This window comes from Somniosus microcephalus, chromosome 1 (assembly GCF_052327205.1).
Source record: "Somniosus microcephalus isolate GS21.2 chromosome 1, FLI_Smic_1.0, whole genome shotgun sequence".
Lineage (NCBI taxonomy): Eukaryota > Metazoa > Chordata > Chondrichthyes > Squaliformes > Somniosidae > Somniosus > Somniosus microcephalus.
The window spans coordinates 369,916,431-369,938,540 of NC_140987.1; the positions used below are offsets into that span (position 1 = coordinate 369,916,431).

At 49.3% G+C, this 22,110-nt stretch overlaps 1 pseudogene; it reads left to right on the forward strand.

Moving 5' to 3' along the window:
- Positions 1 to 18,202: 18,202 nt before the first annotated feature.
- LOC147125008 (uncharacterized) overlaps positions 18,203 to 22,110 on the forward strand; it is an 83,665-nt pseudogene continuing 79,757 nt past the window's right edge.

Consider the following 22,110-nt stretch of genomic DNA (forward strand, 5'->3'; position numbering starts at 1 on the left):
CCTAGGTTCGGGAGAGGTAAAGCCTGCGGAAGAAGATCCCCGGCCAGCGGCAGTTGTAAGCCCACAGGCCGCACCGGAGGGGACGGCGGTTCAGGTTAAAGGCCCACCAGCCAAGAAAACCCGACCCGCCAAAGTCCCTAGAAGGTCCCCACGGACGCCCCAGCCAAGGAAACCCTGGTCACCGGCTCCCCATTTTAAAGGGGCAGCCTCCCGAGCCAGGGGTAAGTCCAAAGACAGAGGTCCCCAGCCAGCAGCCGCAGGCTGCGAGGGACCGGAAGTGCAGGGCAGTGCGGCCACGCCGAAGGGAGCGGTGTGCCGCAGCCTTAACAGGGATTAGGCTGGCCGCCCGGAGACGGGCGGCGGATGTACATAGTGTAGGTAATTTAAGTTTAGGTATTTTAAGTTTGGGTGTTTAGCTTAAGCATTAAACAAGGTAATGGGTAGTTTAATTAAGTAATAGTCTGCTAAGAGTGTGTGTATTTGAGTTGAGGTCGCGAGACCCAACTATGCTTCACCCAAGCCAGAGAATCTCTTGGGGACCTGGCTGTATGTTTTTGTATCTGTTGCAGAAGGACTTTCAGGATGAAGGGGGGCGTAATCCTACTCGCCCTAATAGGACTGAGCATTGGAAAGAGAGGTGACATGGAGGAATCCCACATCTATGGGTGCTCAGGAGAGCGAGCACCTATAGTAACCGACGGAAGTGGCGAACGGGACGTGGAGGAGACCGCCGTCTATGTCCATGAGGGAAGGTGGCCAGGGTCCAATTCGTCTCAGTACTCCAGCCAGACCAGGTTCACGTACGGGGAGGCCTCCCTCCTGTGCCCCATGGTACAGGTCGTTACCACAAGGGTTAGCATCACTGTAGGGAAACGTGTATATTTAACGTGCAAAGGACACATTCCTTTGGATAGGTGGTGGTGGCTCAGAAAGCTGAGCAAAGATATGAGAAACCCCGCAGTCGAGTGGGAACAGTTGGGGAACAATACCCACCGGACGATTACGGGGACTCACGGGGGATTAAGTGTGTGCTGGGACAAGTGGTGGGAACCGGATCAGGGGATTTATGTCTGTATGTGGGGGTCAGAGAAGGTCTGCCCCACAGGCATATCCATCATTTTCCACCGGCAGTGACAAGACGCCGGGGAAGGGATGAAGTGGGATACTAGCCTGAAGGTGTGCGCGGTCCCATACTCCCCGATCCCAGTCAATGCCACTGAACTTGCGCCCCGCCCACGATGCAGGCAGTGAGAATACACAGGGAAGGGTGCCCTGCCACCACTAAGGGACCAGGGAATGGGTTGGCACTAGTGCCTACGGATCAGGTACTATACCAGGGGGTAAACTACGCGGTAGCATCCGTGATTTTAAATCTCACCGAGGTACACTTACCGGAGTGGTGCCGCAAAGAAACAGAACAGCTATACCAGGCCCTATTAAAGGAGATGTTCAGAAAATTTTATGAATTCGATTTTGCCAATGTCGACAAAACCGAACTCTACACCACACCCCATGAGTTTTTGGGTAATGCAGGGAGACAAAGAAGGGGAGTGTGGAATGATGTTTTTACAGCGTTTAACACTGGGTCCTCTGTCATCAACAGTTTAGATGACATAGAATTACAGACCCAGATAAACGGTTTAAAAACTCAGTTAAAGAAAATCCTAATGGATGAGAACAAGGTTACATGAGGACCAGGCCATGACGGTCCATTTAAAGGAGATTATAGCTGAGCTGGAGAAGCATGCAAAGATCGTAAATCCCTCCTAAGGGAGGACAGAAATGCTTCTGACCAGGCTGCGCAGAACGAGGTGTGCGTGCTGTACGGGGTGTGGTTGCTGGGCGAGGGCTGCAGTAACCTGGAGGATTTAAAACAGGGTTTAGTCCACTCCTATATCAGCAACAAACACCTCGCAGCCCTCCATCCATTTGAGAATGCATTAAGCCCGTGCCAACTCCAGCTAGCTTCTGAAGCCTACCCGGTCCCAGTGGATTGTGGACGCTCTAACCACACCATTATGGGTATAGTAGTTAGGATGCCGGTCATGGGTAGGACAGCCCGACCCACGCCAGTATAAAGGGTTTAGAACATCGGAGTCATTCAAGGGGGTGCACCCATTCGTTTCACAGCTGTCCCACCTTACGTCATAAAGTGGGAGCATGCTATGACAGGTACTGACCTCTCAGGGTGCCGGAGCCGGGGAGCACACATAATCCTGTGTCCCCAGCACTTGAACGCCTCTTCAAAACCACAGTGCATGTTCAGAGCTGCTGGTGCGAAATCTATAAATTGTACCATGGAGGCAATGGCACAAGGCCATGTTTCTCCGCAGGTAGCATATATAGGAGGTGGGACATATTGTGTCACCACAGGAGCACCCCACTACCAGCATGGACAGTGTAGCTGGTGTCTGGTGAGTGACAGCAGTTTCTGCTTTTAACCCGAGGCAGAAGTTCAAGTGGCCCAGGAACGAATTGTCCCCATTCCTGAACCCTCCACTGTTTACCTCACTGTAAAGGAGAATTTTACCAACTTGCAAAAGTATGTAGCGCATTTCGGCTACAAAATTCCCCCTCTCCCAGAACACCTTACCAAAATACTCAAAGCAGTTACAGTTTCAGAGAAAAAATTTTCCACTCTGGAGCAGAAAACAGTAGAGATAACGGCTAAGATATTGGACATTGTGATCCCACTCTGGTGGGACATTTTCAATAATATAGAGGTCCCTTCGTGGATCAGACTGGCTTCCCACATTCTCATGGTTTGCCAGTTGGGGATAGTATTGTAGCTAGTATGCACTCAGTGCAAGGGAAAGGGTCAGATACTAGAATTCCGAAACCAAAGGAACTGGAAGGAACATTATGTTAAGGTGGAGGGAGATACACCTGTTTGAATTTGCTGTTTGTATCGTTGATTAAAGATTGTTGTTTTTTTATGTTCTTTTATTGTTTTTAATAAAGATTCTAAAACTTGTTGTTAATAAAGACGTATGTGTAGCAAGTGGTGCAGGGGTGTTGGACCCCCTTCATGCTTGGGTGTGTGTAGATGACTGTAATTATTCTATGTATGCTTACGTACACTACATTTTTACAGAATGGGAAATGCATGTGTCATGGGTATCTTAGATAGGTAATGACAGGGGAAGGTTCCTATGGAGTGTCGGAAATTTTGCTCACCTCATCAGGATGATACTTAAAGCAAGTTTAGTATCAACAGGGGGGAGTGTAAGTCTAGGGTTCTCAAAACTCCCGCATGTTAGATCCGGGTATCTTAATGTTGTGTCCTTTCAATAATCAGACAAAGACTGCAGGGAACGATCAACAGGTGTTTACTGGATGAAGTTCAAACTGCAACTGACTGTACAGAGCGCCACTCAGGGCTTATATACAGGTGTGGTCACTGCCGGTACTGCAGGATACAGGAGCTGTAAAAAGTAGTTCTCCCTCTTAAAGGTACATACACTACACCGCACTTCCCGAAATTATGGATCATGGGACCATGTTTGGACAAGTATCAAAATCAGTGTACCCAAAATGGCTTCTGTAACCTCGTGACCAAACTGACAGGATTTTAAAACAGGGCTCTGCAGACAGGCAGGCCTGGAGACGAAACTTCAAATGCAGGAATCTGTGAGAAGGACTCTGTGGAGACAGACAGCCAAAGTAAACACAGAATATGCATTCATTCGACTTGTAACAAATCAAGCTAGAATGGGCCTAAAATCATGGCCATTAGGTTTCTGCATATTTAATCAGTAACAGCTCACAGTAGCCATCAAGTCAGGATGGGGACAATTAAGGTTCATCCATGACAAACAACCAGGACATCGGGGCCATTAGACCCAGAGACAACCACTCCAAAAGTCGTTAAAGTAAATGGTTGTAATTATTTAAACAATTTGTCAAGGGTAAATCATGTCTAACAAATCTGATCGAATTTTTCGAGGGGGTGACTAGTGGGGTGGATGAGGGAAATGCTGTGGATGTGGTTTACATGGACTTCAGTAAAGCTTTTGACAAAGTCCCGCATAGGAGACTGGTCAAGAAGGTAAGAGCCCATGGGATCCAGGGTGCCTTGGCGCGTTGGATCCTAAACTGGCTGAGTGGCAGGAGGCAGAGGGTGATGGTCGAAGGTTGCTTTTGTGACTGGAAGCCTGTGTCCAGTGGGGTACCTCAGGGATCGGTGCTGGGTCCCTTATTGTTTGTGATCTACATAAATGATTTGGATGAAAATGTAAAAGGTATGGTCAGTAAGTTCGCAGATGACACGAAAATTGGTGGGGTGGTAAATTGCGAGGAGGAAAGCCTCCGGCTACAGGACGATATAAACGGGTTGGTCAGATGGGCGGAGAAGTGGCAAATGGAATTTAACCCTGAAAAGTGCGAGGTGATGCATTTTGGACGGACAAATAAGGCAAGGGAATACACAATGAGTGGTAGGACCCTAGGAAGTACAGAGGGTCAGAGGGACCTTGGTGTACATGTACATAGGTCCCTGAAGGCAGCGGAGCAGGTAGATAAGGTGGTTAAAAAGGCATATAATATACTTGCCTTCATTAGCCGAGGCATAGAATATAAGAGCAGGAAGGTTATGATGGAGCTGTACAAAACGCTGGTGAGGCCACAGCTGGAGTACTGTGTGCAGTCCTGGTCGCCTCACTATAGGAAGGATGTGATTGCTTTGGAGAGGGTGCAGAGAAGATTCACCAGGATGTTACCTGGGATGGAGCGCCTCAGCTATGAAGAGAGGCTGGACAGGCTGGAGTTGTTTTCCTTGGAGCAGAGAAGGCTGAGGGGGCACCTGATTGAGGTGTACAAAATAATGAGGGGCATAGATAGGGTAGATAAAGAGGAACTTTTCCCCTTAGTGGGGGGGTCAATAACAAGGGGGCATAGATTCAGGGTAAGGGGCAGGAGATTTAGAGGGGATTTGAGGAGGAACTTTTTCACCCAGAGGGTGGTTGGAATGTGGAACTCAATGCCTGAAAGGGTGGTGGAGGCAGGAACCCTCACAACATTCAAGAAGCATTTGGATGAGCACTTGAAATGCCATTGCATACAAGGCTATGGACCAAATGCTGGAAAATGGGATTAGACTGGACAGGGATGGATGGGCGGCGCAGACACGATGGGCCGAAGGGCCTCTTTCTGTGCTGTAAAACTCTATGACTCTATGACTCTATGACTCTAAGCCTGCCAAAAGTAAGACAAAGGGACTAACCTGATTTGGTGCGCAGATAAGGAGTTGAACATCGGGTTTAATTGTAGGCCCATCAGTGGCAATCGCCCTCTCTTGCTCTGGCCTCTCATCGTTTGGCTTTTGGCCTGCCGCCACTCGTTCTCATGCCCTGGCCTCGTGGTGGGCTCTCTTCTCGCTCCCCGCACTGCTCAACAACCAAGGACGCCTGTTAGATCCATGTGTTAATGGAGACACGGAATGCAGGAGTTGATTTAACAAGTGTTCACTGAACAAAGTCTGGAGGTGAACTAACTACACAAGACGCTATACAGGCTTATATATCCGAGTGGTCACTACCGGTACTACAGTACACAGGGGCTTCAAAAACATAGTTCCTCTTAAAGGTACATACACTACAATTCCTCCCTTTTTAGATAAATAGTACATAAAATTTTAAGTAATCATTAAATAACATGTTTACAAGAACAATAATCTACACATTTGCTGAAGTTAATCAATTACAAATTCAGTCTCTCTGGAGGCTTCCTGACTCGGTCCGGATAACGCCTCGGTGGTGGAGTAGGTTTCGGTGGTGTAGTAGGTTCTTTTGGCAAGGTCGATTCGGCTTCAATGCCAGTGTCGGGTTCATCTGGTTCCAGTATCACCAGATCGGAGGTAGATACTATGGGTATCTCTGCTTCATCAATAGGCGTATAGAGTTGTGGTGTAGGTTGTCCTTTTTCAGATGACTCTATGATCTGGTCAGCATGGCGCCTTATTATGCTTTCTCCAATGTCCACGGTAAACATCAGCGGTCCTAGTCGTGTGCAAATAGTTCCAGGCTGCCGTTTCTCGGTACGGTAGTCCCGAGCCAAAACTGGTTGACCTATCTGGAAGGTTCTAGTTGGCCTTTCATTCATGCTTTGAAATTGCCGGTTCTCTACATCCCTTCTGATGTTTGGCTTGACCAAATCCAGCTGGCATCTTAGTCTTCTATTGAAAAACATCATGGCGGGGGTTTGGTTTGTAACCACATGTGTTGCATTCCTGTACGCAAACAAGAAGTTATCTACCTTATCTTGTAGATTTATGTCTTCATTACCCATGGCCTTTATGGCCTTCTTGAAGGTCTGGACAAACCTTTCAGCGAATCCATTGGTGGCGGGATGGTATGGGGCGGACGTGTAGTGCTTAACCCCATTGTTTTTTAAGAACTTCCTGAATTCTTCGGATACAAATTGCGGTCCATTATCAGAACAGATCTGTTCAGGCAGCCCATTCCTGGTGAATATGGTTCTTAATATTGTGATGGTTTTTGCCGTGGTGGTGGAGGACATCTTTATTACCTCCGGCCACTTGGAGTGTGCATCCACCGCGATTAAGAACATTGAGTCCATAAATGGACCAGCAAAGTCGATATGTACCCTTTGCCATGGAGATGAGGGCCACTCCCATGGATGTAGAGGGGCTTGTGGTGGGGCGTTTTGGACCTTCTGGCATCCTAGACAGCTCTTGGTCATTTCTTCGATGTCTCCATCGATACCTGGCCACCACACAAACGCTCTGGCTAAGTTCTTCATTTTCACTCCACCCAGATGCCCCTCGTGAAGCTCCTTTAGCACTTTATCCTTGAGTTTGGGTGGAATCACCACTCTGGATCCACACATCAAGGTTCCTCGGCACACTGACAGCTGTTCCCTTCTTTGCGAGAATGCTGGCAACAGTGGTTCGCCATGTGCTGGCCATCCCTTCACCGTTAAATTGTAGACTCGTGAGAGAGTCGGGTCATTTCTCGTTTCCTTTTCAATGGTAGAATTTGTCACCGGTAGACACTATGGTCAAGTGGAACATCTCCACTGGGTCCAATGTAGGCGCCTCTTCTACCAATGGCAACGGTAGGTGCGATAACCCGTCAGCATTCCCATGCTGTTTTGTTCCTTTGTATTCTATGTCATATTGGTGTGCCCCTAGGAAAAGGGACCACCTCTGTAGCCTTTGCGCTGTCATAATGGGAATGCCCTTTTTAGGGTTAAATATGGAGACGAGGGGTTGATGGTCAGTCAACAATGTAAATTTTTGTCCGTGTAGGTAATGGTTGAATTTCTTCACCCCCCATACCAGGCTGAGTGCCTCCCTGTCGGTCTGGGCATAGTTACACTCAGCTGAGTTCAATGAGCGTGACGCAAAAGCTATCGGCCGCTCCGAGCCATCAGGGAATCTATGCGATAATACCGCTCCCACGCCGTAAGGGGATGCATCGCACGCCAGTCTGATTGGCAGTGATGGGTTGTAATGAGCCAACACTTCCCTGGACGTGATCAAGCCTTTGCATTTATGGAAGGCACGTTTACAGTCTTCGCTCCATTTCCAAACTACTCCCGTTTGTAGAAGTGCGTTAAGAGGGTGCAGAACCGTTGACAAGTTCGGTAAAAATTTATGATAGTAATTTATTAATCCCAGGAACGACCTTAATTGTGAGACATTTTCAGGTGCGGGGGCTTTTACTACCGCTTCAATTTTTTCAGGTGACTTATGCAACCCTTCTTCGTTAATGACATGGCCACAATATGATATTTGTTTCTGGAAAAATTCGCACTTGGGGCGATTTGCTTGTAGACCCCATTCTCTCAGCCTCGTGAGCACCTGCTCCAAGTTGGCAAGGTGCTCGTTGTTGTTTTCTCCTGTTACAAGGATTTCGTCTAGGTAGCATTGAGTCCCCGGAATCCCTTGCAGAACTTGCTCCATAGCTCTTTGCCAGATAGCCGGAGCTGATGCCACTCCGAAAACCAGTCGATTGTACTGGTACAGGCCTTTGTGTGTGTTTATCGTGAGATACCTTTTAGAGGCCTCCTCAACCTCCATCTGTAGATATGCCTGTGCTAAGTCAATTTTGATGAAACGTTTCCCTCCGGATGGTGAGGCGAAAATATCTTCTATCCTCGGAAGAGGATACTGTACCATGTGAAGAACCGGGTTTACAGTCACCTTGAAGTCCCCACAGATGCGAATTTTTCTCTGTTTTTCAGATTTATCATTATTCAACGGTTTCTTCATGACCGGGACGATGGGTGTTGCCCACTCGCTCCAATCTACCTTGGATAACACGCCTGCTTTTTCCAAATTCTCCAGCTCTGCCTCGATGGCTGGACGAATTGCGTATGGCACCGGCCTTCCTTAAAAAACTTGGGAATTGCCGCATCTTCCACTTTTATTGAGGCGGTGGCGCCTTTCAGGGTTCCGAGTTCCTGTTGAAACACTTCTTTGGCGTTAGCCAAGATTTCTTTTAATCGTCCAGGTATGACGCCATCATCATTTTTTTTCTTACTGGTCACCGTCAGTGCCTGAATGGAGTGCCAGTCTAAACGTATCTTTCTGATCCATTCACGTCCCAACAACGGTGGACCACCATCTTGCAGAACGTATAAATACAACTTCTGTATTTCCTTGCCGTTGTATACAACAGGCACCCTTATTTTCCCTCTGGGGTATACTTTCTGCCCCGTATATATCTTCAAGATAATGGATGTGTCTTTCAAAGGTATATGCGGAAATAGCCGCTCGTAATCCCGTCGACTCATGACGGTCAGAGCTGATCCTGTATCTAGCTCCATTTCGACTGGGGACCCCGCTATCGTGAGGGTAACCCAAATGGTCTGGCAATCTTCTTTGGCAATTACATTATGTAATTTGAGACAGCTTAGTCTCTTGTTTCCGGAGTCGCTATCGCTCTTCTGGTCTTCGGAGCTACTGTCCGTCATCATTTGCACCTTTCTGTACTTTTCCTTATTGACCTTTTTACTGTCAGCGGATTTTTTTCCAGATCTGCATACACGTGCAATGTGTCCCATCTTTCCGCATTGCCTGCATGATTTGTCCTTGAACCAGCAGTCCTTCTGGTCATGGGTGGATCTGCCGCAGCGATAACATCTCTCGAAACCCCATGTCATTTCATGGGTGCCAAAGTCGTGTGGCTTTTGCTGTATCTCTGCAGCTCCTCTTGCTGCTGCTTCGTATGATACAGCCACACTGAAAGCCTTGTCCAGTGTCAAATCTTTCTCAGAAAGTAGTCTTTTCTGTGTTCCTTCGCTTAGGAGACCACAGACGAATTTGTCTCGTAGAGAATCTGCCAGTCCTGCCCTGAATTGGCAGTGCTTTGACAGTTTTCGTAATTCGGTGAGGTAATCAGCGTTACTTTCATTCTTGTGCTGATTCCTCCTGAAGAATTTGAATCGTTCCACTATCAGCAGTGGTGTTAGATTTAAGTGCTCCTGTAAGGTATCAACAATCTCCTTAAAATTCTTGTCCATCGATTTGGCTGGAGTGATCAAGTTTCGTAACAGCCCGTATGTCCTTGCGCCCATCAGATTTAGAAGTACCGATGCCTTTTTATCATCCTCTATTTCATTCGCCTTGCAATATACCTCCACTCTTTCCACATATGTGGTCCAATCCTCTATATCACTATCGAAAGCAGTAATATTGCCAGTCTTTGGCATCCTGAAAATCCAAAATGGCGCCTCCCGTGCTTTTCCTTCATCCCCGCCGAGTCAAGATGGCGCCTCCCGCGCTTTCCCGCCACTGCCGCTGCTGCCAACGCTGTTCTCCACGGTTCCTGTTGAGACCTGCAGCTTTTCGCGGTATTTCTATTTTTTTTTTATATATATCTTTTAAATAGTTTCTCCGTTACTTGGAGAACCATTCCTGTCATGGAGCGAGCCCTCTGGGACTTTCCCCTCCCTCTGCTCGGTCCGAACGCCGACCTGCTTTGCAGCACCGGCCGCCTCCTGAGTGTTCCACCCTCTGTCTCTCTTTGCTTCTGCTTTCCGACTTGCTGCCTGGCCCCGCTGCGGAGCCACCCGATCGAGCCCCAGCCCGCCTCAGCCCAGGAAGGATCAATGCACTACCTGCCACCAGCCCGTTTAGCTGGTGAAACCACAGTTTTTTGTTTTTTTTTCTTGCTTCTGGCTTCGACCTTCGTCTGAGGAATCAATCTCCTTGAGGTGCTGCCGAATTGCAGGTAAGTTCGTTTCCAACTCGTCACCACTGTTAGATCCGTGTGTTAATGGAGACACGGAATCCAGGAGTTGATTTAACAAGTGTTTACTGAACAAAGTCTGGAGGTGAACTAACTACACAAGACGCTATACAGGCTTATATACCCGAGTGGTCACTACTGATACTACAGTACACAGGGGCTTCAAAAACATAGTTCGTCTTAAAGGTACATACACTACAACGCCCATTACACCGGGGCCAAACGCGGGAGGAGAACGAGTCCCGAGTTCAAAACTACACAGGCCACAAACGGGCAGACGAGACAAGACGAAGAAGAAGGTAAACCGTTAAAAGCAGAGAAGGGCAGCGAAAGAAGCATTGGGAAAAACCAAACACCTAGTTATAAGCTGGCGTTTGGTGAATAAGTTGGCGTTGCATGCGTGGACAGTGCGAATAAGCTGGCTTTTGAAGAATGGGTGGCAGCGCCTGTGATGAATAAACTAACGTTCGAAGCATGGGTAGTAAAATCTTTTAAACGGTAAAGACCGCCAATCGACCCCCGACCGTGACGTTACTGCCGACGACCACCCGAGGGAGAAGAAGAAGACAACCCATTGCAACTCAATGACAACGGTAGCTGAGGAAAAGGAAGGGTGCTTCGCATCAACAACTTCAGCGCCGCATACTGAGACCATGTGGCGACTGTTAGATCCGTGTATCTTGATGTTGTGTGTCCTTCAATAATAAGACAAGAGACTGCAGAGAACAATCAACAGGTGTTTGCTGGATGAGGGTTACTCTAAAACTAACTGTACAGATCCCTACTCAGGGTTATATACAGGTGTGGTCACTGCCGGTACGACAGTATACAGGAGCTGTAAAAAGTAGTTCTCCCCTTAAAGGTACATACACTACAATTCCTCCCCTTTTAGATTAGCAGTACCATAACACTCATTTAACAATTAAATATCAACTAATTACAATTAACACTTTTAACATGCAACATTAACTGAAAATAGTCTATTTATAAATTCAGTCTTTGGGGAGGCTTCCTGATCCTTTCTGGATGGCGCCTTTCCTGAGTGTCTTGCTCTTGGTGCGGAGGCGATTCTGGCCCCCTGTCGTCGGTTGGTTCATCAGCTTCCGATGCTACTGTTTCTGGGGTAGTTGCTACCTGTATGTCGGGTTCATCACCAGGTATGCGAGACATGGGGTTGACTCGTTTCTGTGACTCTAGGATCTGGTCAACATGGCATCTCACAATGTTCTCCCCAACATCCACTGTGTACGTTAGTGGCCCCTGCTGTGTGCATATTGTTCCTGGTTGCCATTTCTCTGTTCGGTAGTCGCGGGCCAAGACTGGTTGCCCTACATTGAAGCTCCTTGTCGGCTTCTCATTGATGTGCTGGAATTGCTTATTCTCAACATCTCTTCGCACATTTGGTCTGAGCAAATCCAGACAAGACCTCAACCTTCGGTTAAAGAACATCATGGCCGGGGTCTGGTTGGTGACTGCATCTGTCGCAATTCTGTAGGCTAACAGGAAATTGTCCACCTTATGCTGCAGTGGAATGTCGTCATCGCACATGGCCCTTACTGCTTTTTTAAAGGTTTGTACGAACCTCTCAGCCAATCCATTTGTGGCTGGATGATACGGGGCGGATGTGTAATGCCTTACCCCATTCCTTTTCATAAATCTTCGAAACTCTTCGGACACAAACTGTGGTCCGTTATCAGAGCAAATCTGCTCTGGCAAGCCGTACCTGGCAAATATGGTCCGTAGGACTGCAATCGTTTTCTCCGTGGTGGTGGAGGACATTTTGATCACCTCAGGCCATTTCGAGTGCGCATCCACGGCTATTAAAAACATTGAGTCCATGAATGGACCAGCAAAATCAATATGCACCCGTTGCCATGGAGATGAGGGCCACTCCCATGGGTGTAGAGGGGCATGTTGTGGTGCATTTTGGACCTTCTGGCATCCTGAGCAGCTCTTTGTCAGGTCCTCGATTTGCTTATCGATCCCCGGCCACCACACATAAGCCCTAGCAAGGCTTTTCATTTTCATCCCTCCCAGATGGCCTTTGTGAAGCTCATTGAGCACTCTCTCCCTTAACTTGGGTGGAATTACCACTCGGGATCCACAGATCAAGGTCCACTGGCATACTGACAGCTATTCTCTTCTGGATGAGAATGCTGTCAACAGTGAGTCGCCATGTGTTGGCCATCCCTTCGCCGTCAAGTCATATACCCGAGACAGTGTCGGGTCATTTCGAGTCTCCTTCTATATATAAGCGTTAGTTACTGGCAAGCATTCAATTATAGTCGAATAAAATATTTCGACAGGGTCCACTGCTGGTGCTTCCTCCGCAGTAGGCAGTGGCAGGCGTGATAGCCCATCAGCGTTTCCAATGTTGTTTCGTGCCCTTATACTCGATTTCATATTGGTTCGCCCCTAGAAAAAGGGACCATCTTTGTAGCCGTTGCGCAGTCATCACCGGAACGCCCTTCTTTGGATTAAAGATGGAGACAAGTGGTTGGTGGTCAGTCAGCAAGGTGAACTTCTGCCCGTGCAGATAGTGGTTGAATGTTTTCACTTCCCAAACTAGGCTGAGGGCCTCCCTGTCAATCTGGGCGTACTTACGCTCGGCTGAGGTTAGTGACCGAGACGCAAAGGCTACTGGCCTCTCCGAGCCGTCCGGGAATTTGTGCGACAGCATCGCTCCAATGCCAAAGGGTGATATATCACACGCCAACCGAATTGGTAGTGCTGGGTTGAATTGAGCCAACACCTCCTTTGATGTGATCAATTCTTTGCACTTCTGGAAAGCTCGTTTACATTCGTCATTCCACTTCCATGGTACCCCCATTTGCAGTAGGGTGTTCAGTGGGTGTAGTACTGTAGACAAATTCGGCAAGAACTTATGGTAGTAGTTCACCAGCCCGAGGAACAACCTCAGTTGTGACACATTTTCCGGTGCTGGAGCTTTGACTACTGCCTCAATCTTTTCTGGGGACTTATGTAACCCCTCTTCATCAATAACGTGGCCACAATACGAGATCTGCTTCTGGAAAAACTCGCATTTGTGGCGATTCGCTCGGAGCCCATATTCCTTCAATCTGGTGAGCTCCTGCTCCAGGTTGGCGAGGTGATCACTGTCATTTTTGCCCGTGACCAGGATGTCGTCCAAATAACACTGGGTCCCTGGAATCCCTTGCAGGACTTGTTCCATTGCCCTTTGCCAAATAGCCGGAGCTGATGCTACCCCGAACACCAGCCAGTTGCATTGGTAGAGACCTTTATGAGTGTTGATCGTGAGGTACTGTTTCGATGCTTCTTCTACCTCCATTTGCAGGTACGCCTGGGCCAGATCAATCTTAGTGAAGCGTTTCCCTCCAGATAGCGAGGCGAAAATAACTTCAATCCGCGGAAGCGGATATTGTACAGTGTGAAGGACTGGGTTCACTGTCACCTTAAAATCCCCACAGATGCGAACCTTCTTTGGTTCCCTTGGTGTATTACTCAACGGCCTCTTCATTACAGGAACGATGGGTGTAGCCCACTTGCTCCAGTCCACTTTGGACAGTACTCCTGAACGTTCCAAACCTTCCAGCTCTGCTTCGGCGGCTGGGCGGATCGCATAAGGTACCGGTCTGGCCTTAAAAAACTTTGGGCTTGCATTTTCCTCTATTTTGATCTTCGCTGTTATGCCTTTTAGTGTTCCGAGTCCCTCCTGGAACACTTCTTGTGCATCAGTTAGCATTTTTGACAGTCGTCCAGGTGTGACGTCGTCATCCTTTTTGGCATCTACATTCAGTGCTTGTATGGAATGCCAATCTAGCTGTATCTTCCGGATCCATTCACGTCCTAGTATTGGTGGTCCTCCATCTGGCAATACATATAGGTCCATTTTTGGTGTTTTCTTGCCGTTATATATAACGTTCACCCTTATTTTTCCTTTGGGGTAGACTTTTTGCCCCGTGTACGTCTTCAAGACAATCTCTGTATCTCTAAAGGGTATATGTGAGAATAGCAACTTGTGGTCCCTTCGGTTTATGACTGTTTGGGCTGATCCTGTCTCCAATTCCATTTTCACTTGGACTTCGGCTATCTTGAGCGTAACCCAGATAGTTTGGTGATCCTCCGTTTTGATCACATTATGTAGTTTCAGGCAACCCAGCTCCTTGCTTCCAGAGTCTGTATCACTTTTCTGTTCGTCTGCACTACTCTCCGTCACCTTATGTACCTTCTTGTACTTCTCCTGTGGGGATTTCTTGCTGCTGGTTTTCTTTTCTGACCTGCAGACTCTTGCTATGTGTCCTACTTTTCCACACTGTCTGCACACTTGGTCCTTGAACCAGCAATCCTTATGGTCGTGTGTTGTTCTGCCGCAGCGATAGCACTTCACTATTCCGTATGACATTTCATTTGTGCCATATTCTTGCAGTCTCCATTGTATATCTGCCGTGCCCCGTGCTGCTGCTTCGTGTGATACTGCCATGCTGAAAGTCTTGTCCAGCGTACGATCCTTTTCTGATAGAAGCCATTTCTGGGTTCCTTCACTTTGAATCCCACATACAAACTTGTCCCTTAAAGTATCTGCTAGTCCCATTCCAAACTGGCAGTGTTTCGATAGCTTACGCAGTTCCGTTAAAAACTCAGCACTACTTTCATCTTTATGCTGGTTCCTTTTGTGAAACTTAAATCTTTCCGCTATCAGCAGCGGTGTGGGGTCTAAGTTGTCCTGTAGGATTGACACTATGTTTTCAAAATCCTTTTCCACTGGCTTCTCTGGGGTTACTAGGTTTCGCAGTAAGCCATACGTTTTTGCACCCATTGAATTCAACAATACCAGCACTTTCCTGTCATCTGGCACTTCATTCGCCTTGCAGTACACTTCTATGCGTTCGACATATGTCATCCAATCTTCGACTTCATTGTCGAATGCTGTGACACTGCCACTGTTCGGCATCCCTGGGTGTGGTTTGACTGGCTCAAAATGGCGTCTCCCGCGCTCTCCCTTCTTCTCCGCTGCGGCTCAAAATGGCGTCTCCCGCGCTCTCCCTTCTTCTCCGCTGCGGCTCAAAATGGCGTCTCCCGCGCTTTCCTTTCTTCCCCGCTGACGCTGCTCGGCCCCTGATACCGGCTGTGCTCTGCGCGTTTTCCTGCGCGCCTCTCTCTCTCGTTGACGGTGCTCGGTCCTGAACAGCGGCTGCGCCCTGTGCGCTCTACCCTCTCTCTTTTCCCGTCGACGCCACTCAGTCCTGAACACCGGCTGCGCCCTGTGCGCTCTACCCTCTCTCTTCTGCCGTCAACGCTGCTCGGCCTTTTTCTGTGCCGTCGGTCGGCTCTAGCCATCGCTGTCCGGGAAGGGTCTGCGCCGTACCTGTTGCCAGCCCATTTCGCTGGAGTCTCCGCTGGATGGTCGACGCCCGTGCTTCTGGATTCGGCCTTCTTCTTTCGCTGTTCTCCAGGAGCGAATCCCTGGGAGGTGATGCAGAGTTGTAGGTACATTTGAATATTCTCGTCGCCAATGTTAGATCCGTGTATCTTGATGTTGTGTGTCCTTCAATAATTAGACAAGAGACTGCAGAGAACAATCAACAGGTGTTTACTGGATGAGGGTTACTGTAAAACTAATTGTACAGATCCCTAATCAGGGTTATATACAGGTGTGGTCACTGCCGGTACTACAGTATACAGGAGCTGTAAAAAGTAGTTCTCCCCTTAAAGGTACATACACTACTGCGACGGGATACCCCAAAGGACAGCGGGAGCAGACCTCAAAGCTCACAACCGTTTAAGCAACAGGTTTTGTATTGATGAGCATGAATTCCTGGCCCCTCATAGCTTAATCTAGTTAGGTATAGGGTGTATGATAAGGATAAGGGGATTGTTTAATGTAGTTGTTTTCCATCGATGTGCCGTATGTTCCACATTCCCATATAAGTGTAATTGTTTATGCCTGTAATTTTCATACCAGTAATTTTCATAAGATTGTTTTATTCTGGTTTTAATAAAATTTAGGTTTTCTTACACCAAACCACTTGTCTACTCGATTTTCTGTATCATCGCCTGTACCTAAGTCCGGTGTCTAGAACCCAGGGGTGTGGGAGCGATTCGAACCGCTCAAAGGACAGTCAGAGGCGAAGCTGACTGGGCACATGCCACCCACTTACAGTCAGGAGGCCGGGGACAGGAGCGGAGGCAGGTGCTGGCAGGTGGCCAGCAACAAAAATGGCCGCCCCGCACCTCACCTTTAAATAGCGCCACCCCGGCCGCAGGTAGGCCCCCCTGACCCCGTTGGACATAGCATCCGGCAATAAGTCAGGGGACGCTCCCGAACATCGCGGCCGGGGCATGAGCGGGGCGCTCCTCATGGCGATGACGTCATCGCTGGCGGCGCGGCGCAGTGCCGCGGGGCGCTACTGGTTACTGATGCCGCTAACCTCCCACTGAATTTCACGGGAGGCGTTGATGGTGTCGCGCCCGGGCGCTAGTTGCTTTGTGCCCCATTAGCGCCCTTTTAGGGCGCTAACAGGAGGCGCAAAGCAACCAAATTTTTCCCCCAAATGCTTCTTAGCTTCATAATGACACACCGTGCATTGCACGGTATAACACTCCTGTCACTATAAAGTAGCACGTTTTCTGACTCATTATGGGCAATGGGCCGAGACTTCTGCTAGCAAGTATCTAAAAAGGCAACAGAGTGAAAATAAATAAACAGCAAATTAAGAATCAAAGGTAATAGTACAGCAGTGTTTACAAGGTAAATCACACAGTCCTCTATGTATTGTCTCCTATTTTCTACACCAGCCTACTGTGAACTGTAATGCCAAAGGATTTATATTACAGAGTACTGACTGATCTTCAGAATGACAAGTACCATACGTTACAGACATGAGGGACTTGGTCATCAACTTACTGCAGTGTCTGTGACATTTGATGATTCCTCAACTATTTCCCAGTGGCTGTTGGAATTCTAATCTTTATTACAAGCAAAAGAGATTAATGTAATTCCACTGAGCATTTCCCACATTTATCCGCAGTGACAGGCTGTCTGTTTTGTTTGTTATTTCTGGCTTATGGTCATTGTGGTGATTTAAAACTAAACGTTTAAAGTTTGAAAACCAGCCCCAATCATATTGCTAGTGAAATAATTAACCCTTTTAGCTATATAGGTCTGTGTTGTGTCAGCACAGAATATGTTTTACATCACTTCCTTTGGATATTTTTGCAGTGCTTTTATATTTGAATGTTATATAATTGACTACAAAAAATTCTGTTGTTCTCAAATCCAATTTAGACAATATTTGATTATTTTGCTTGGTTCCAGTACTCCTCCATGTATATTTAAGTGAACATCATATAGCCTTTGAAGACTGCAGCTGGCCACTGAATGATAAACTCCCCTGTAGGTAATTCCTAATTATGGGATAGGACATATTAATGATATGCAAATACACATGTTCTAATGAACTATTTGTCAATATTCTATCCTGCGCCATATCTGCTGTTAGACTCATTTTAAAATAAGTCTTGGATAGTTACTGAAAAGTCAGTTTTACTGCTTATCAAGTGGAACCCTTGTTTGTTGAATCTGACATAATTTACATTGTGTGGCGGAGCCACCAAAGGACTCAGAGCAATTAGTCATAATGCCTTTAACAGTAATGTAATTATTGCCTGTGCCTGTACCTTTAATTACTCTGTTTGACTGTACTATGTCTAGTTGCCTTCACAGCACAGTTCCAACGTGATGACGTCATGCCGTCAGTCACGTGATCCTCCAACGGCGGGAAGAACTTGATGACATCATTACATCAGCGATCGGACCAGCCCAATAGTCCTCGTGGAGTAGTCATAGAGAGAAGACCAGTTATAGATGTTTCCAGCAGTTTGTTACTTGTTTCATTAAAGTTCGTTGCTTTAATTGCCTGAGTCGATCTCAGTGATTTAGTAGGAACCTCCGTTCCCACATTGGTGACCCCGACTTCTACGATCGGATTTCGTGGAAGATTTTCGTTATGGAAATGAACGCCGTGACCCTCAAACCGCCACAGTTTTGGGAGCAACAGCCAGCCGCCTGGTTCATCCAGGCCGAAGCACAGTTTGCCATTCGGAACATCGTGGCAGATCCAACCCGTTATTATTACGTGGTCTCCGCCCTCGACAGCCCCACAGCCTCCAGGATTGTCAGCCTCCTCGGTAACCCTCCTGCTGATGGCAAGTACGAAACTTTAAAAGCACGGCACTACAGGTTTTTGGACTCTCTAAATCAGAGCGCACTCACCGGCTCCTCGCTAGGCCCGGCCTCGGGGACTTCAAACCGTCCGAGCTTATGAGCCACATGCTCACGCTCTTAGGCGCAGAACTCGAATGCTTCCTGTTTAGGGAGTTATTCCTCTGCCAGCTCCCAGAACCAGTGCAGGCTGCTCTCGCTAGTTCGGAGATTACAGACTGCGCTGCACTTGCCGCTGAAGCCGATAAAATTTTCACCGTGACCCAGCAGTGCTGTGCGGCCACGAGGCGCCCAACCTCCATGGACACGATGCCAGCTCCTCCAGCGGTGGCCTGGTGTTTTTACCACGCCCGTTTTGGCGCGAAAGCCAGACGCTGCATTTCCCCCTGCAGTTTTTCGCCAAAAAAAAAACTAGGCCCTCACAACGTTCTGCGCGAAGGAGGACCGGGTCTAAAGGGCGCACCGCAGCCGCCATGTCCATCGGGTCTTCAGGGAAGCTCCTTTACATCACAGACTCCCTATCCGGGCGGCGTTTCTTGTGTGACACCGGTTCGCAATGCAGCATCTTGCCTGCTTCGAAGTTGGACCTCCAAATGGGAGGCCATGGCCCTTCCCTCGAGGCAGCTAATGGTGCAGCTATCCGCACTATCGGTAAGCGGCGAGTCCAACTCTGTTTCAGCAGCCAACGCTTCCATTGGGAGTTCGTCACAGCTAGGATCTCACAGGCCATCCTAGGGGCTGATTTTTTGTGTGCGAATGGTTTCCTTGTGGATGTCCGGCAGCGCTGGCTGATCAACACGGCCACCTTCCATTCAATTCCCTGCCACCGCAGCACCGCCGTTTCGTTCCCCGTCGCCTGTATGTTTCCCTCACCGGACGAATTCATTCGACTCCTCTGGGAATTCCCGGGGCTAACCAGACCCACCTTCTCTTCCTCGGTCGCGAAGCACGGGGTGGTGCATTATATTACCACAACGGGTTCTCCGGTTTACGCCCGGGCTCGCAGGCTGGAACCTAGCAAGCTCGCAGCTACGAAGGCGGAATTTGATACCATGGAGCAGCTGGGGCTCATTCGGCGATCAAATAGTCCCTGGTCTTCACCTCTGCACATAGTCCCTAAACCTGGTGGCGGCTGGCGGCCATGCGGCGACTACCGACGCCTGAACGACGTCACTACGCTCGACCGATATCCGATACCGCATATACAAGGCTTCTCGGCCCACCTGGCGGGAAAGTCCATCTTCTCGAAAGTGGACCTCGTCCGCGGGTATCACCAGGTGCCTGTTCATCCGCAGGATGTTCCAAAAACCGCCGTTATTACACCGTTCGGTCTCTTCGAGTTCCTGCGCATGCCATTCGGCCAAAAAAACGCCGCACAGGCGTTCCAACGACTAATGGACTCTGTGCTCCGGGACCTGCCGTTCCTTTTTGTCCACCTAGACGACATCCTCGTCGCCAGTGCCAGCAAAGAGGAACACCTCGGTCATCTGCGTATCCTTTTCACGTGCCTTAGCCAGCATGGGCTCATCATCAATCTGGCCAAGTGCCAATTCGGCCTGCAAAGCATCGACTTTTAGGACACTGCATCACTCCGGCTGGCGCCGTCCATCTAGCGACGAAGGTGGAGGCCACAGCTTCTTTCCCGCGTCCACAGACCATCAGGGCCCTCCAGGAGTTCCTGGGGATGGTACCACCATTTCGTCCCCAAGGCGGCTCTGTTAATGCAGCCGTTGTACGAGGCCCTCAAAGGCAAATCGGGCAAAGACTCCATCGAGTGGACGGCGGAGATGGACTAGGCGTTCGTGAACACCAAGAGCGCCTTGGCTGATGCAACCATGTTGGCACACCCGCTTCCGGGCGCTACCATCGCCCTTACTACGGATGCGTCCGACTATGCCATCGGTGCAGTGCAAGAGCAATGGGTCGATGGGACGTGGCAGCCGCTGGCGTTTTTCAGCCGTCAGCTGAAAAAGCATGAACGACAATGCAGCACCTCCGACCGAGAGTTGCTGGCCCTGTTTCTCGCCATCCGCCATTTCAGGTTCCTGTTAGAAGGGCGCCCCTTCACGGCTTTTGTTGACCACAAGCCGTTGACATTCGCCATATCAAAGACCACAGAACCGTGGTCAGTTCGCCAGCAACGTCACCTGACGTCCATTTCGGAGTTTACCACAGATATTCGCCATATTGCCTCTCCCGCGCAACGGTGCATGCGGTCCACCTTGACATGGACTACGCTTGCATGGCGGAAGATCAGATTACGGACCCAGAGGTGCAATCATACCGTACCGTCCCATTGAGCTTCCAACCGGCCGACGTCAACTTTCAGGCCGCGGGTACCATGCTCCTTTGCGACATCTCCATGGGCGTTCCTCGACCTATTGTGCCAGTCACGTGGCGCCGGAAGGTTTTTGATGCAATTCACGGGTTGTCGCACCCCAGCATGCGGGCCTCACAACGTCTCATGGCAACAAAATTCATGTGGAAGGGGCTGCATTCAGATGTCCGGGATTGGGCAAACACCTGTTTGGTTTGTCAGAAGGCCAAGGTCCAGCGGCATGTCAGGGCGCCAGTGGCTCCGATCGTCGTTCCGGAGCGTCGGTTTGACCACGTACATGTGGACCTGGTGGGACCACTACTTGCTTCCCATGGGTTCACCCACCTCCTCACCATGGTAGATCGCACCACCAGGTGGCCAGAGGCGATTCCCCTGGTTTCCACCACGTCGGCGGATGTCGCCAGGGCATTCCTCTCCTGCTGGGTGGCTCGGTTCAGGGTGCCGGCCGACATTTCCTCCGATAGAGGTGCACAATTCACCTCAGAGCTTTGGAATGCCGTGGCGCAAGGGCTCAGCACCAAGCTCCATCGCACCACCGCCTACTATCCACAGGCGAACGGCCTGTGCGAGAGATTCCACAGGTCCCTCAAAGCTGCCTTACGTGCCAGTCTGCAAGGGGCTGGATGGATCGACAGGCTCCCTTGGGTACTTTTGGGTCTTCGCACGCTGCCCAAGGATGACCTGCATGCTTCTTCAGTGGAGCTTGTTTACGGCCAGCCACTTCGAGTCCCTGGGGATTTCCTCCCATCTCCCACGGAGCAATGGTCTGCAGCCCAGCAGCTCGCCAGCCACCAGGAAGCGGCTCAGTGTTTCGCCCCGGTGCCTACATCCAACCACAACCTACAGAGCTCCCACGTGCCGGTGGAGCTGAAGAGCGCCGAGTATGTCTTCATTCGGCATGACGCTCACCGGGATCCACGCAAGCCTCCTTATACGGGTCCCTTCTGTGTCATCACACCAGGAGACAAGTCCTTCGAGGTCGACGTCGGAGGGAAGCCTGATCACGTCTCTGTGGACCGCTTGAAGCCGGCCCGTTTGGACTTGAATACGCCAGTTGTCCTCGCTCAGCCGCCAAAACGGGGACGTCCGCCCGCACCCGCCATGCCAGTTCAGCCACAGCCGTCCACCAGTTCAACTACGCCCACCCCACCAGTTCAGCCACAGCCGCCTACCAGCTCGACCACCAGTCATCCACTTCCACTGCCAGCCTACCGCACTCGGTCGGAAGGGATGGTCAGACCGCCACCTCATCTTACGTTTTCTGTTAAAGACAATTCTGGGGGGGCGCATGTAGCGGAGCCACCAAAGGACTCAGAGCAGTTAGTCATAATGCCTTTAACAGTAATGTAATTATT